We start from the raw sequence: 13,931 nt of genomic DNA, 5'->3' as shown, positions 1-13,931 counted from the left end.
CATTAAATTGATAATGTGTACACTATTTAACACTCCGTCGTATACTTAAAATCTTCTGGCCATGGTTAATCTCAAACACCGAACTTCTCATCATATCCGAAAACGTACCAATAGAACTCGCGGTTAAAAGCCGGAAGTGGAGTTAGATTGAACAGGAGCCGGTCAGGAGTCATCTGGTGCGCTCTATCTACGTTCAACATCGACAGTTTGGTTCAGAAAGCACTTGACAGACAATTATAGAAAAACTTCATCTCCACCCTATGATCTTACTAAAAGCAGTGTCTTTATCCAATGTATTGTAGATAAATATATTGTAAATACACCAAGGAAATAATCATAATATAATATTGAACTACTATTAGTCACTTGTAGATGTTGTTGCGGTAAGGAATTTTGTGGAGCCAGTCTTATTAAATCTGTTTCAGACTGTATTTAGTATCTATGATTACTCTCTTATCAAGTAACTTCCCCTTACATTAGCAAATTGCAGTTAGACAAAGTAGTTAATGGTTAGAAATGTGTTTTTCTCTTGTTTTAAAAATTAAAATATTAAACGAACTTATTTTTGCTTATTTAAGCAAGCAAGTAAGCATCATAAAAAAAAAACATTTCAAATTTATATAAAAAAAAATTGCAAAAACCGAGTGAAAACTGCTTAAAGAGCGGAAAAGGTAAATTAATCTGGTATTTTGCCGTATTATTTTACTGCAACCAATTTTTTTTGGGATAAAAATAAATTTTTGCCAACTCACCAATTTTTTTATAACGTTTATTTTACAAACTAAATATTGCCAATAACCAAGTCCAGTACTGCCAGTAGTGCTACGTCTTGTTTACTGAAGGGCTCCCGGCTTTTTTGGTGTTGACTTAAATTCATGCAGTTAGTTGAATCAGCTTAGCCCAGTTAAGTGTAACACTGTAGAGTACAGTTTAGTTGAGTTCAGTTCGGTAGAGTGTTTAGTATAGTTTGGTTTGAAGTGAAAGCCTTTCACTTAAACGTTGTTAGAGTTGTTGTTTTTCTTGTTGTTGTTGTTGTTGTTGTTGTTGCTTCTGTGAGTGAAGTAAATTTTGTGGCATATGCCTTTCTCTGCTAAATCAGGCTAATTACTTGGGTGCTTTGTAATAAACTTTATCCTTATTTTATTTAACTTTGTATTTTTTTTTTGCAATTTTGGGTTTGAAAATTTTTAGCTACTGCAAGAAAAACAGAAAGTTTAAACCGTTTAATTATGACAAATTAATTAGTTTAAAAATTGTTACATAATACTAAGAAAATTTATTTTCATAATAAAGTAAAAATATAATAAATTTAATTTACTTTCACACAAAATCAGAACATAAAATAAATAAGTTATTTAAAGTAAAAGTGCTTTTCTAGTTGTTAGTTTGGAATAAAGAAAACTATTATTGTTTTGAAAATAAAAAATAATTTAGATTTTTATTTGAAATACTTATGTATTATAAAAATTTAATACAACCATAATAAATAATAATTTAATGCAAAAAAATTGATTTAAAAAAAAACTTTTAAAAAAAATTCGTTACTGAAAAAATGTACCAAAACCACTGACTATGATTTCACTGACCACTGACAAAATTTCAATAAATTAAATAAAATTTTTGTTATTGTCTTTTACTTTCTATTCGAACCCTTTTAACTTTTAGATAGTTTCCGGCATAGCGTTCATATATCTGTATCCTACAAAAGCACAGGAGAGATGAGTTATCTATATAACATAAATGTCCGTCTGATGACGGCAAGCTCTTTTCATCTACAAAATAAATTAAAGCGGGTGTTCCTCAAGGTTCACCAATGGCCTCTTTATTATATAGTTTGTATACAACAGATTTAGTTAATCACACTAGTACTAACCATGTCGACAAAAATGCTAAGTCTAATTGCAACGTCTTATTGATGAGATAATTAATTAGTTCCAAAATTCGGGAATCAGAGTAAACAGAGTAAATGCTAAAAAACAAGATCTATTATCATTACAAGCTTAAGAAAACAATATCCAAGGAAAATAGAAACCAATAATGTATAATTAGAATGAGAAAATAATGTAAAATACTAAAGTCTAACATTTTACGAGAGACACGCTTGGCTAAAGAACATAAGGGTCAAAAAGCTGACTTGTAATATAGCTCCAATGTAACAAATCTGCGTCCATTATATGTCTATTATATCCAGAATCAGAATTGAATAAGATAGTAAAATAAAAGAACGTTAGAAATCAAATTCCCAAAAAAATAAGTCATTATGCATAGAAGTAGAGTGAGATGATAATGTGATTGTGAAAGAAACGACAACTAAAAACACACGTCTGTTCGGTTTTAGAATAAATATAAGACTCGTTTATTTTCTATAATGTTTGCTCTTAAATACTAAATTTTACATAGTCTAATAATTAGGTTTAATTAGGTTTTTCTTTTAGGTACAAGGTTAAAGGAAATGTCCCTTAACCTTTTTCTTTGTTACCTTATTTAATTACTTCCTTTTTCTTCAGTTACATTACCTAATCCCTGTTATTACATTTAATATTTTAATGTGTAAAAGAACCTTGGTAACAAAATATTTTAAGGCTTTGAAAAACCTTTGTTAGAAATTAATTTAATTTACTAAAAATATAAAATAAAATACTAAAATATTAAATAAAATGCTAAAATATTTAATACCCAAATAACTGAATATGTTACTTAGGTAATTAGCGCGCAGACACATGTTCAAATTTGAACAGTGATAATGTAATATAATTAGATCTAACTTCCGACTAAAGATACATTTGGCTAGAGAATATAAGAACCAAAAAACTGGTTTATAATACATTTCTAATATATTTCTGTAATATATGTAGAAGCAATAATGTAAGGAAAGTTTGATTTAAAAAGTAAAATTCTGCTTTATAAGCAAATAATTAAACCTAAACTACTTTATGGCTTTATGTTTTATCACAAAGCTACTTCATCAGCTATTAAGCAACTTTAAACTTATCAAAATATTTTATTGAGATATACGCTAAAAGCCTCATGGTATATCAGAAATGAAGATATACACAAGTACATAAAAGTAAAGTGTGTGCTTAAGTGCAACAAACACAGAGCTTGGTAATTGTTTGACACTGTAGATGCTCATGCTAATTCAGAACTAGACTCCAGAGCTTCAAATTACGCTTCTGTAAAATCACCTATATAACTCATTATCATAATTTAAAGGATCTTTTGTTGCAGTGGATCGATCACCCAAGTGGTCATAGATTCTATTGAGCAAAAGTACTTTAGCCAGAAAGAAAAAGAATATATTATAACAATATACAACCTATTGCGTACCACTTTCCTTTAACTTTCGAGGGTAATAGAAAATCCTTAATATCTCAAAAAACCCTTAAAATTTCAAAAACATGCATTTTATTAATTTTATTCGTAAATTGCTTATGCAGTTTATATCATATAATTTAATGATCATTTCACTTCAATCACTGTTTTTTAATTTAATACCGAAAATGCTATTCTACTGTTCTATTAAAGATTCAGAAATATGTTGGTTTTAAATCGAATTTTTTTTGCAAAGTTTTCAATCATACATTTTCAATTCGGAAAATGTGATTTTCTTCAAAACTTTTTTGCTCAGTTTTTGAGTGTTTACGCCTTAGGCACTTGCAAATATTTTTTACTAAGAAATTTTTCTTCTATCAATCGCCGTTTTTCTGCAATCATCCTTTGATGCGACCTCTGCTTTTTCAACAAAAATTCACAAAGTCACCAGTGCGTATGAGTACTAATGAATGATTGTGTGTGCAATTTTGATGGAAAAGCCAGTAGTTATGTGACTTCAAAGAACGATAACAGACAAACGGCCAACTCACAAAGAGTTATCACTTTCAAGTTGTTCGTGGAATGAAGTTGTCTTCGTAGCAATTATTAGTTATCCCAAATACATATAGAAGAACAGATTTTTAGCTATCAGCATCTGAACACTTTTTGCGTGTGGAAGAGTATATCGTAGAAGTTGGAAATTGGAAAATAATGTTAATATTTTAAGATTCTTATAAAGTAATATAATGACCGTAATTATAAAACTTACCCATAGATAAAAACAAATGAATGTTATCTTAACTACAACTACAAAACAGTAAGAAAATAACAAGAATGTAGGTATATAAAAATTATAGGTATTTAAATTTGTAAATTAATACAAATGTATTTTATGTTTCATAAAAGATACATTTGCCCGTTTTTATGTAAATCCACCTCTGACTACACCGGTTATGGCATTTCGAAATATGGAAAGAATCAGGATGTGCTGAAAATAAAATATTTTCGTATTAATTTGCATTTTCGATCCGTAGAATGACTGGCAACTGCGGTATTTTTTTGCATTGCAATTGTAAGTTAATTGAAGTATAAAAATTGATTGCTTGTCTTCAAAAAAAAATTCACTTTAACATCGTTAAGAATTATTAATTTTGCATAGCATAGCTTAAAATTTTATTTTTACCTTTAGAGTTTAATAAAGGAAAATCATGCATACTAAAGAGAAAGGCAAAATGTAGGCAAAAGAGGCTCACACTGGTTAAACTTCAAAAAAGCAGTTTTATCTTAATTTTATAAAACACTTAATTTTATGTTTTGTACAATATATATATATATATACATATATATGAATATGTTGTGGGACGTTGGGACAGCGCACCGTTCAGCAAATGACCCGACTGATGTGAAGGATTAGCCGAAATAGAAATAGAACACGAAACGACTTGGGTTGGATTCCTAGATATCGTTATTGAGTTAAAGCTAAAGAGTTTTTTACAATATTAAAATAATTTATTTAAAAGGAAAAAAGATTTTCAACATCACTTTCACAATACGATTATGTGTAAAACACTAGAAAAAGTGAGGATAATATATACCAATCAACCTTATATATACCAACCAAACCAACCTGAATCAAACGACTCAAAAATCAGCACACAATGAGATAAAAATGAGAAAGTGGAAGTGAATAGGCCATACGCTTAGACAATTGAAATATTACATAGCGAGGCAAGTATTGGCATTGAATCCACAAGATAACAGAAATCCTGGTGCAGCAGCGAAAATGTAGAGAAGAACGATCGTAAATGAGCTAGTCGAAGAACGATATACATCGATATCGTATCTGGAGTGAATCACCAAATAAAGTCAGATTTAGACGAATTATTGAGACACTATGACCCAATGGGGGAAGTGGACATAGTTGTAGTATATATGTAAAACTTGGCAATAGAAGTATACAAACTAAATACTGAATTCAGTTTGTGTATCACTAATAAAACTGAAGTTTTATTTTTTATCACCATGTTTTAAAAATCTTCTTGACTCCCCAAAATTTATAATAAATTTTCTTTATCAAGGCAACACACGCAGAGAACGACCTTGCTCTACATGGACGCAGTCAACGAAAACATACAAAGCAGAAACTATAACAGTATCAGCGCGATCATTGACATCGCCTTGCAAAGAAGGCAATGGAAACTACTTATAGACAGCCTATGCCCTGTATAAGAGGCAGCTCGAAATCAACTGTTTGACATCAAACGAGGCTTTAATAAATAATAATAACATTTTACACAATTACTACGGTGTATTAGATAACAGACATTAATACTCCTTTTCTTTTGTAAGCATGTTGCAAAAGAACAATATAAAATAAGTATTACTTTTGGTAGCACCTCTGAAAGAACCAGAAATTTTGTTGGACCTATATATGCAAAATGCGTAATAATATTTGAAGTTAAAATTCTGAAAATAAAAAATATTTTCACATAATCGTGAATAAAATTTATATTTTTTTTCTATAATTAAGAAAAATTTTTAATTTTAATATGTTAAATTAAGAAGAATTGAATAATTTTTAGTAAATATTGCGTACGACGTAAGACGAAATACGTAAGACGAAATTTTAGTCTCTGCAAGCATGCGATTTAAGCTGCTCATTAGTTAAACGGTTTCAAAAAGGTTGGACTACATAAGCCAGAAGTGTCGTTGTTTCAAATATTATTTTTAAAATAAGCGGTTGTTCTTTTGTGATATGCTTACAAAAGAAAAGGCATAGTGTTGTTGTTTTAAATGTTATTTTTAAAATAAGCGGTTGTTCTTTTGTGATATGCTTACAAAAGAAAAGGCCTAATGTTGTTGTTTCAAATGTTATTTTTAAAATAAGCGGTTGTTCTTTTGTAATATGCTTACAAAAGAAAAGGCCTAATAAAGATCAAAAGTGAATTATTATTATTTTTAAAAATATTATTTAATTGATTTGTATATTAACATTGTTATTTGTTTGAAGGGTATTGCAATATCGGATAAGCCAAAGTTAATTTTTTGTTTTTTAGGTTTGTAGTTTAAAATTTTCTTACTTTCACTTATAATAATGCCAATGTAAATATAAACCAGTGGCATTTCTGGCCATTGTGTAAATATAATTAAAGTCTTTACGTTAATAGAATTTTGAAATTTGCATAGGAAACTTAAGTCCTTGCCACCGCAACTGCTGTGCTTATGTCGTCCCATCAATTAACAATTTAAAGTGAACGTAACGCACGCATATGGCATACATTTTATGCGGAATTCAAAAAAAATTATTTTTATTTTAAAAAAAGTGAAAAAAGTTGAAAGAAATATAGAAAAAATGTCTGACGTGCTTTATATTTTCAACATATTTTTGCGCTCCTTTTATAATTTTCATTTAAAGTGAAAGGTGAAAAATAAAATATAAAATTTTCCCGCACAAATGGTAACAGTAAAGTGGAACACTGCGCAGCGGAAACGCTTGGCAAAGGATACTGTGCATTAAGACCGACGATTTCTTTGAATGCGTATTTTCATTTTGATTAAAAAAGTGCTGCACCGCAAAATTGCACAAAGCACCTTGCAACAACAAAAAAATTAAAAAAAAATAAAAAAAAAAAATAAATAGAAAAAAAGTAATAAAAGAAAAAAGAATAAAAGAAAGGAACAAGTGAAATGCACGCCACACACAAATATAAATGAACGCGATATCACAAATAAATATAAGTTAAAAGCGAAAAATATTATTATTAAATACAAAAACAAAACAAAAAAAAACAAAAAAAAAACAAAAAAAAGAAAAAACATCGAAAACAGAGTTAAACAAAACAAGAAAATAAACTTGCGTGTGGAACGGCGAAAAACGGTAAAGCACGTCAACGAACGGAAGTCAAAGAACGCATAATTTAATGAAAGGAAAATCGCAGCGAAAGTGCAGCATCAACAACAACCGACGAACCGCCAGCAACAGCACCAGCAGCAACAGCAACAACAGCAACAACAGCAACAGCGTTACCAACCGTGTAAGAACTTCTGTTCCTACGTGCATACGTCACTTACAAATCATGTAAGAGTATGTGTATGAGCTTGCTGGTTGGTGTGTGTGTATGCGTGTATGCGTGTATGCATGTATGTATGTAAGTAAATTTAAGCAAAGTACTACGTATAGATTTGAGTCTCAATTTTTATTTGAATTTTATTTTATATTTTATTTTATTTTCAGCTTAGTTTGTTTGCTATTTCAATTTCCTAACTGCTCTTTAATGTTGCTGTTGCTGTTGTTGTTATTGTTGTTATAAGTCTTCGCAGATTTTTGTGAGTTGTTAGAAGTGCTATTAGAACTGATTCAATGTCTCTAGTGACAAACAAACGAGCACGTTCAGCAAATTGCTAATGGAAACAGCACAAAAAATGAAAAAGGAAAAGCTAGTTAAAGTTTACAAAATGGCGTTAAGACATGCAACACGGATATTCCAAAAGAAAAAAAAAATACATATATATGCATATATATGTATACATAGTTTTATGAATTTTTTTCTTTTTATCTTTCATTCCTTCTATACTTTCTTTTCTCTGCTTTTGATTTGAATGCAAGAATTGTCACTTTGAATATTATTTCTTTTTCTGGTTTTTTGTTCTTTCTGAAATAGTTGAAATTTTATTATGGTACAAATTCTATAGAAAAAATGGAAAACGAACCAAAGTAGCCATGAAACAATTTCTCTTATTTTTTCATACTTTCCACATCCTGTCCAGACTCCTTTCATCCATTTACCTACAAATTAGCAAGAAAAATACTGCAAACATTTTTAATTTGCTTTACTTTTTAAATAGAATTACTCTTTCGATTTTCTTTTAGTGGGTTATCACAATTAAAAAAAAAAAACAGCACTACAGAATCACTTAAACGTATTGTATTTTAATTTGGATTATCTTTTAAAACGAAAACATATTTATTTCATATTCGAATAACTCCTATATATAGAGATTAAACTCCCTCTTAATATTATTTAAATAATTATTTTTCTAAATAACATAACTTCGCTTTTTGAAACATCAGCCAATTGTCCTCGCTCGCTGTCTTCTTTTAGCATTAAAAATATATACACAAAGAGTTTTCTATAGAACTTCCTTAGCATAATGTTAAACGGGTTTGCCAATGACTACTAGCTTACTATATATAATGTAGCTGTTGGTTGTTTATTATTATTATTCCATGGTGTTCACATTCCATGGTCTTCCTCTATTCAATGTTAAGTTAAGTTGAGGAATACATAGGAACCAAAAGCAGCAATGGAAATGCAAAACCTATACAAGATGTTAAGTTGAATTGAGGTATAAAAGAAGCCAAAAGCAGAAGTATGGTACTAAGAAGTATGGTACTACTTACTGTTGCAAGAAAGCGAGTTGCCAGACTCGAATCGTTAGTATTAAGAAGATGCGTTGTAAAATGTTGTATTTTCGCAAATATCAACATTATTTTACTAAGTATCTTGTGGTATTGCTTACACGTTCCGTATCTTTTTCCAAACACAATGTAGTGAATGGATAATTGATGAAATTTCGATTCAATGAAACCAGCTCTCTTATTGGCTCAATAAAAACTATTTAGTACTAAGTACTATAAATACTTCACAACCCATAAAAGTTTTATATATTTGTAAAAAATAGGAAACACAGCAAAATTGTTTTTAATAAGAAAATAAAAATATGCACAAAAAAAAAATATTGCTAACACTGAGTTTTCCGAGCTGGATGCGAAATATGAAAACTTTTCCAGGTAAACGCAATAGAAAATTTCACGGCAAATTAAAAATGAAAAAAGTTAAAAAAAGTATAAAAAAAAATTAAGAATATAAAATGAAGGAAAAAAGTAAAACCAACCACAGAAAATAAAAAAAAAATTTAATGAAATTTTCTTCAGAGAACGAATCAAAATTAAATTGTGCTTATGTGCACTTGTACGCCAATTATTTTCTAATTTTCCACACTTGGGCAATCTCGATAATTATTTTTCACGTTTAAACAGACGCAAACAGAAATTTTTCTCCGTCATTAAATGATGCAAGGCAATTTTTAAATTAAAATGGGAAATCACTTAAAAATCCAATCAATTAAAAATGATTTGCACTTGTCTGCCCGATGCAATAAAGTTGATAACAAACGCCACCGTAAATAATTCCGAAGAACCGCAGCTATCGGAACACAAACAAAAAACCGAAAAAAATAAAAAATCATGGAGAAATTCAGAGCAAGAATTGGAAAAAAACTCGATTCAGAAAAAGCACAGAAATATGAGGTTCCAATGGGAAACAGGATAGAGTGAACACGCTTATACCGGGTAAATTAAAAATTCATGAACCCAATAAATCTGAACTGAAATATTTGGATTTTTTTGAAGAGAAAAAAGAAATACAAAAAAAAAATTTTAAAAAATATTAATTCAATTACTACAATTGGATTTTGGATCAGCCAGTCACTTAAAATAAAATACCAAAAACCAAAACTACATATGAATTATGTGTATATTTAAGGATATATTGAAGACTGAAGTGAAACTGCTAGTTATATGATCGAGTAAAAAAACATTATCTCAAATAAACAAGAAACAATATCTTCACAAAATCAAAAACCATTCCCTTGAAATAATCAATAAAATACTACGCAATATATCTTTTATTTTAAACGAAAAGTATTCAAACGCACGGATTGTTAATATTGCTGCAATAGACTGTGCCAATAACCATATGTTTATAACCCGCTATTGGGCCATTAAATTATAAAGATGGAGGCTGAAAAGAGGATGGTTATAATCTCATGAGCACATTATTCGTCCAACACATTTCAAAGTACAATTATCGTCCCATTTATCACCCAATTGAATATGTATATATTTATCTCTCAAAACTTTTAGTCCTTAATTTTCCAAAAACGACTCTAAAGCAGAGTCGTTTTGCGGAATTTTAAACAGAATTTGTTACTCGATCTTTACTCCATGTTAGTTTTTTGACCGATAAACACAAAATAACATTTTGACGTTAAATTGATAACCTGTACATTGTTCAACTCTCCGTCGTGTACTTAAAATTCTCTGGATACAGTTAATCTCCAGCACCGAACTTCTCATCATATCCGAAAATGTACCAATAGAACTCGATAGAACCAATCGAAAACAACACCACTATCATGAAAATGGCGTGCTAGTAGAATCTCCAAGATTCACATAAGCCTGGCCGTCCACGAGACATCAGGCTGGGCTCTATTAACGCTGAACATCGTCAGTTTAGTTCAGAGGGCACTTGAGAGACAATTATAGAAAAACTTCATCTCCACCCTATGATCTTACTAAAAGCGGTGTCTTTATCCAATGTATTGTAGATAAATATATTCTAAATACACCAAGGAAATAATCATAATATAATATTGAACTCCTGCGGTAAGGAATTTTGTGGAGCCAGTTCTATTAAATCTGTTTCAGACTGTGTTTAGTATTTATGGTTACTCTATATTCCTAGTGTTTAAAAGAGTACTGTCGTTAGCTCCTATCAACTAGCTTTCCCTTGCATTAACAAATTGCAGTTAGATAAAGTAGTTAATGGTTAGAAATGTATGTTTCTCTTATTTTACAAAATAAAATATTAAACGAATTAATTTTAGCTTATTTAAGTAGGCAAGTAAGCATCGTAAAAAAATAAGTAGGACAAAATAATGTACTAATGCAGTATAACTACGCCAACGCTTGAATTAATAGACTATATATTTCGGGTAAACAGATTGAGGTATGTCCTTCAGCTCCTATCAAACATTTATCATTCTGAAAATAAACTTTATTAAAAAAAAATTCACAATATTTCAATAAGGATTTATTCAAATAATTTGTGTATCGGTGTACATGGTCCCTCGAACATGTTTTGATAATTGAAGAGATTCTGAAATTATGCAGGTGTAAAATTGATGTTTTCCAATAAGTTTAAATTGTAAATTTTATTTTATATCCTAATTTGTTTAAAAGTATATCCCATTGAGGAATATCGCTCGAAAGTCTCTCAAGAATTCTTGTTATCCTAGTTGGTACCCTAATTTGGATCATTTGGGGTTAAATCATATTTTATATATTGCTCAAATCTTCCATTTGCCCATTTGTAGTTTTTTATAAGCTCTCTGTTTTTGGATGAAATAGGTCATCTTATGTCACCTTGCATACAGATTTCTAAAGAAAATAATCTGCAAGAGTTCCCGCGTGTAAATTCCTGAGCTGATATTGAAGTTGTAAGAAACGTTCATTGTTCAGAAGATTTATTTAGATATTTTAATCAGCAGTTAATATGTAACATTTATATAATATGTAATTCAAAATTTAATTGATTTTTTGAAAAAAAATGTGCTCTCACCGTAAATAAATACAAATATGTTATTTATGCAAGATGAGAAACTTTCCTTCAAGCAAATCACTTATTCCCCCTTTTGGAGTAAATTATTTTCATGAGTTTATTCAACCAATGTAATGCCAAATTTTTTAACCAATTTCATTTAATATTAAAATTGCTTTCCACAACATGTCGGTATTTATTCTGAAGATAAATAAATAATTATTGTACACACATTTGTGTTAATAACTTAAGCAGTGCATCCTTGAGCCTTTCTCTGCCATTTAGTGTTAAGAATAATGGCTGCGAAGGGACGTTTAAGCACATTTAGTCATCCTTTCTCATTTTTATTGTAATATAAACATTTATCATTCCTTTTTAACTATAAAAAATGTAATTAAACTTTTTCGACTACTCATAAAAGATAAAATTTGTAACAAAATAGTTGCTCATTAGGGCCACGATCCAACAATGAAATAGTTAGGATGCAATGCGCAGTTGAAGTAGTTTTTTTCAATCTAGAAAATATGATAAAATATTTTCACAAAAAATCTTAACAAAAACTGTGGAAAATATCTCCGAAATATTACAACAAGTAATAAAGTTAACATTTAAGTTAAAAGATATTACAATAAAAACAGCTTCGGGGCGTTGAGGCATCCATGTCCTGAGTGGGACTTAATGAAATGTTGCAACATAAACGCAAGCAATTTTATTTAGAACGAAAATATTTTCATAAAGAAAGAATAATAATAGAAGGAAGCTACAAAAACTTTCAAACCAAATATTAAAAAAAAAATAATTAAATTATCTTTAGAGTAAAATATTTGGCAGAAAAATCTTTTCAAAGAAGGATTCTATTTTTATAATAATTTTTATATGTAAAAAAATTTGTGCTGAGAATAAAAATCACAGACCTAAGGACTAAAATCAAAGATTGATAGTGTAGGCTTTAGAATTATGCGAGAGAATCAATGTTAACGTTTATTTTTACTTTTTTCAATATAAATATTTATTTAATTTCCCTGCGTGAACAATATCAGGGATGAGGAAAGTAGAGAGGCACCTATTCAAACGGAAGAAACGAGATCAAGGAAGGCTCGAGGTGTGTAGTAACAGAAATGATGTTCGTAAATCAATAAATCCAGTTGATCAAAGTCTATGCATGCCTCTCAAAAAGCCTCTCAACACAAATGTGAAGCTCAATCTTTTCGTGGTGATTCCTATTTGAAACATATGAGGCAATGTCGATCGAGTGTTTAGCGGTATAAATGTTCACAACATCTGCGGTTCTTGGGGGAAATACCAATTGCCACATAAACTCCGGAGCAGGTTCGGAGGCCCGGGACTTAACAATTTGTATGTAAGGTAGCAAATCAACCACCGAAATAGGATTTTTTGTTCTAATCAGCTATTGTAATTGACTTCCAAATGATATTCACAAGAGCAGCTTTGGTGACGACCCTACGCAGCATTAAAAAGACAAGATTCGCACAATGGAATGTACGTACGCTATTCCAAACTGAAAAATTTGCTCAGCTCTCTGCAAATTGTAAAAGGCTTAAGATTGATCTGTAAGGAGTAAGTAGAAATATGTGGAAAGCTTATGTGAATAGATTAAATTCTTAAATTGTAATTGTGATTTATAGAACATGTCATTTAAAGAGATTATAATAACGTCCTAAAAGATTTGACAGTAAGGTTTTTATTTGGGAATTTTATGCCGAAATTTCGATTGAAACATCGAGAGTAAAATTTTTTTTTATTTCTGTCGCAAGATAATGCAAACCATCTTATTAACCCATACGATATGTGTACATTCTTATAGATCTTCCACGGTTTTTAGCTAATTTAGACTCGTACGACTTTTGACTATGCTCTGTTTCTCAATATATAACCCAATATTTTTATAGTTCTTCCACGGTTTTTACCTGATTTAGACTCGTGTGACTTTTGACTAATCTCTATTTCAGATATTAAAATTAAAAAATAGAAATCGTTCGATTCCATGCCGTTCGTTCTAAATACTTTTACAATATATGGATCAATTGGCATTGACAAAGAAAAACAGAAAAAACCTCAAAAATCAAAATGAAAATAGCTTTTTATTTTATTTAAAGAAGACTAATCGGAACTGGGACTTTATTTAAAATATTATACAATTGATGTCAAGTGTTTCCTCTTCGATATCTGAGCTTCAGATTGATTGATTGATTGGGTTAATTTTATTCTACCAATCAT

The 13,931-nt window shown here is 29.7% G+C and overlaps 2 protein-coding genes across 3 annotated transcripts in view; one reads left to right on the top strand and one right to left on the bottom strand.

Moving 5' to 3' along the window:
- The window catches only part of LOC119689675 (protein eyes shut), a 94,881-nt gene that overhangs the window by 9,752 nt on the left and 71,198 nt on the right, over positions 1-13,931 (top strand). The window lies entirely within an intron of this gene.
- The window catches only part of LOC119689676, a 152,826-nt gene that overhangs the window by 72,109 nt on the left and 66,786 nt on the right, over positions 1-13,931 (bottom strand). Inside the window, exon 1 of one of the 2 annotated variants that reach the window (XM_038104559.1) lies at positions 753-1,193. The exons of the other annotated variant lie outside the window; for it this stretch is intronic. The gene's annotated coding sequence lies outside the window, so the exon portion shown is untranslated. Of the gene's footprint in view, positions 1-752; positions 1,194-13,931 lie in introns of those variants that run through there. 2 annotated transcript variants of the gene reach the window in all.

The sequence above is a fragment of the Teleopsis dalmanni genome, chromosome X (genome assembly GCF_002237135.1).
Source record: "Teleopsis dalmanni isolate 2A chromosome X, ASM223713v2, whole genome shotgun sequence".
Classification (NCBI taxonomy): Eukaryota; Metazoa; Arthropoda; class Insecta; order Diptera; family Diopsidae; genus Teleopsis; species Teleopsis dalmanni.
The sequence above is the reverse complement of the archived record's forward strand: the minus strand, read 5'-3'. Positions and strand labels throughout refer to the sequence as shown.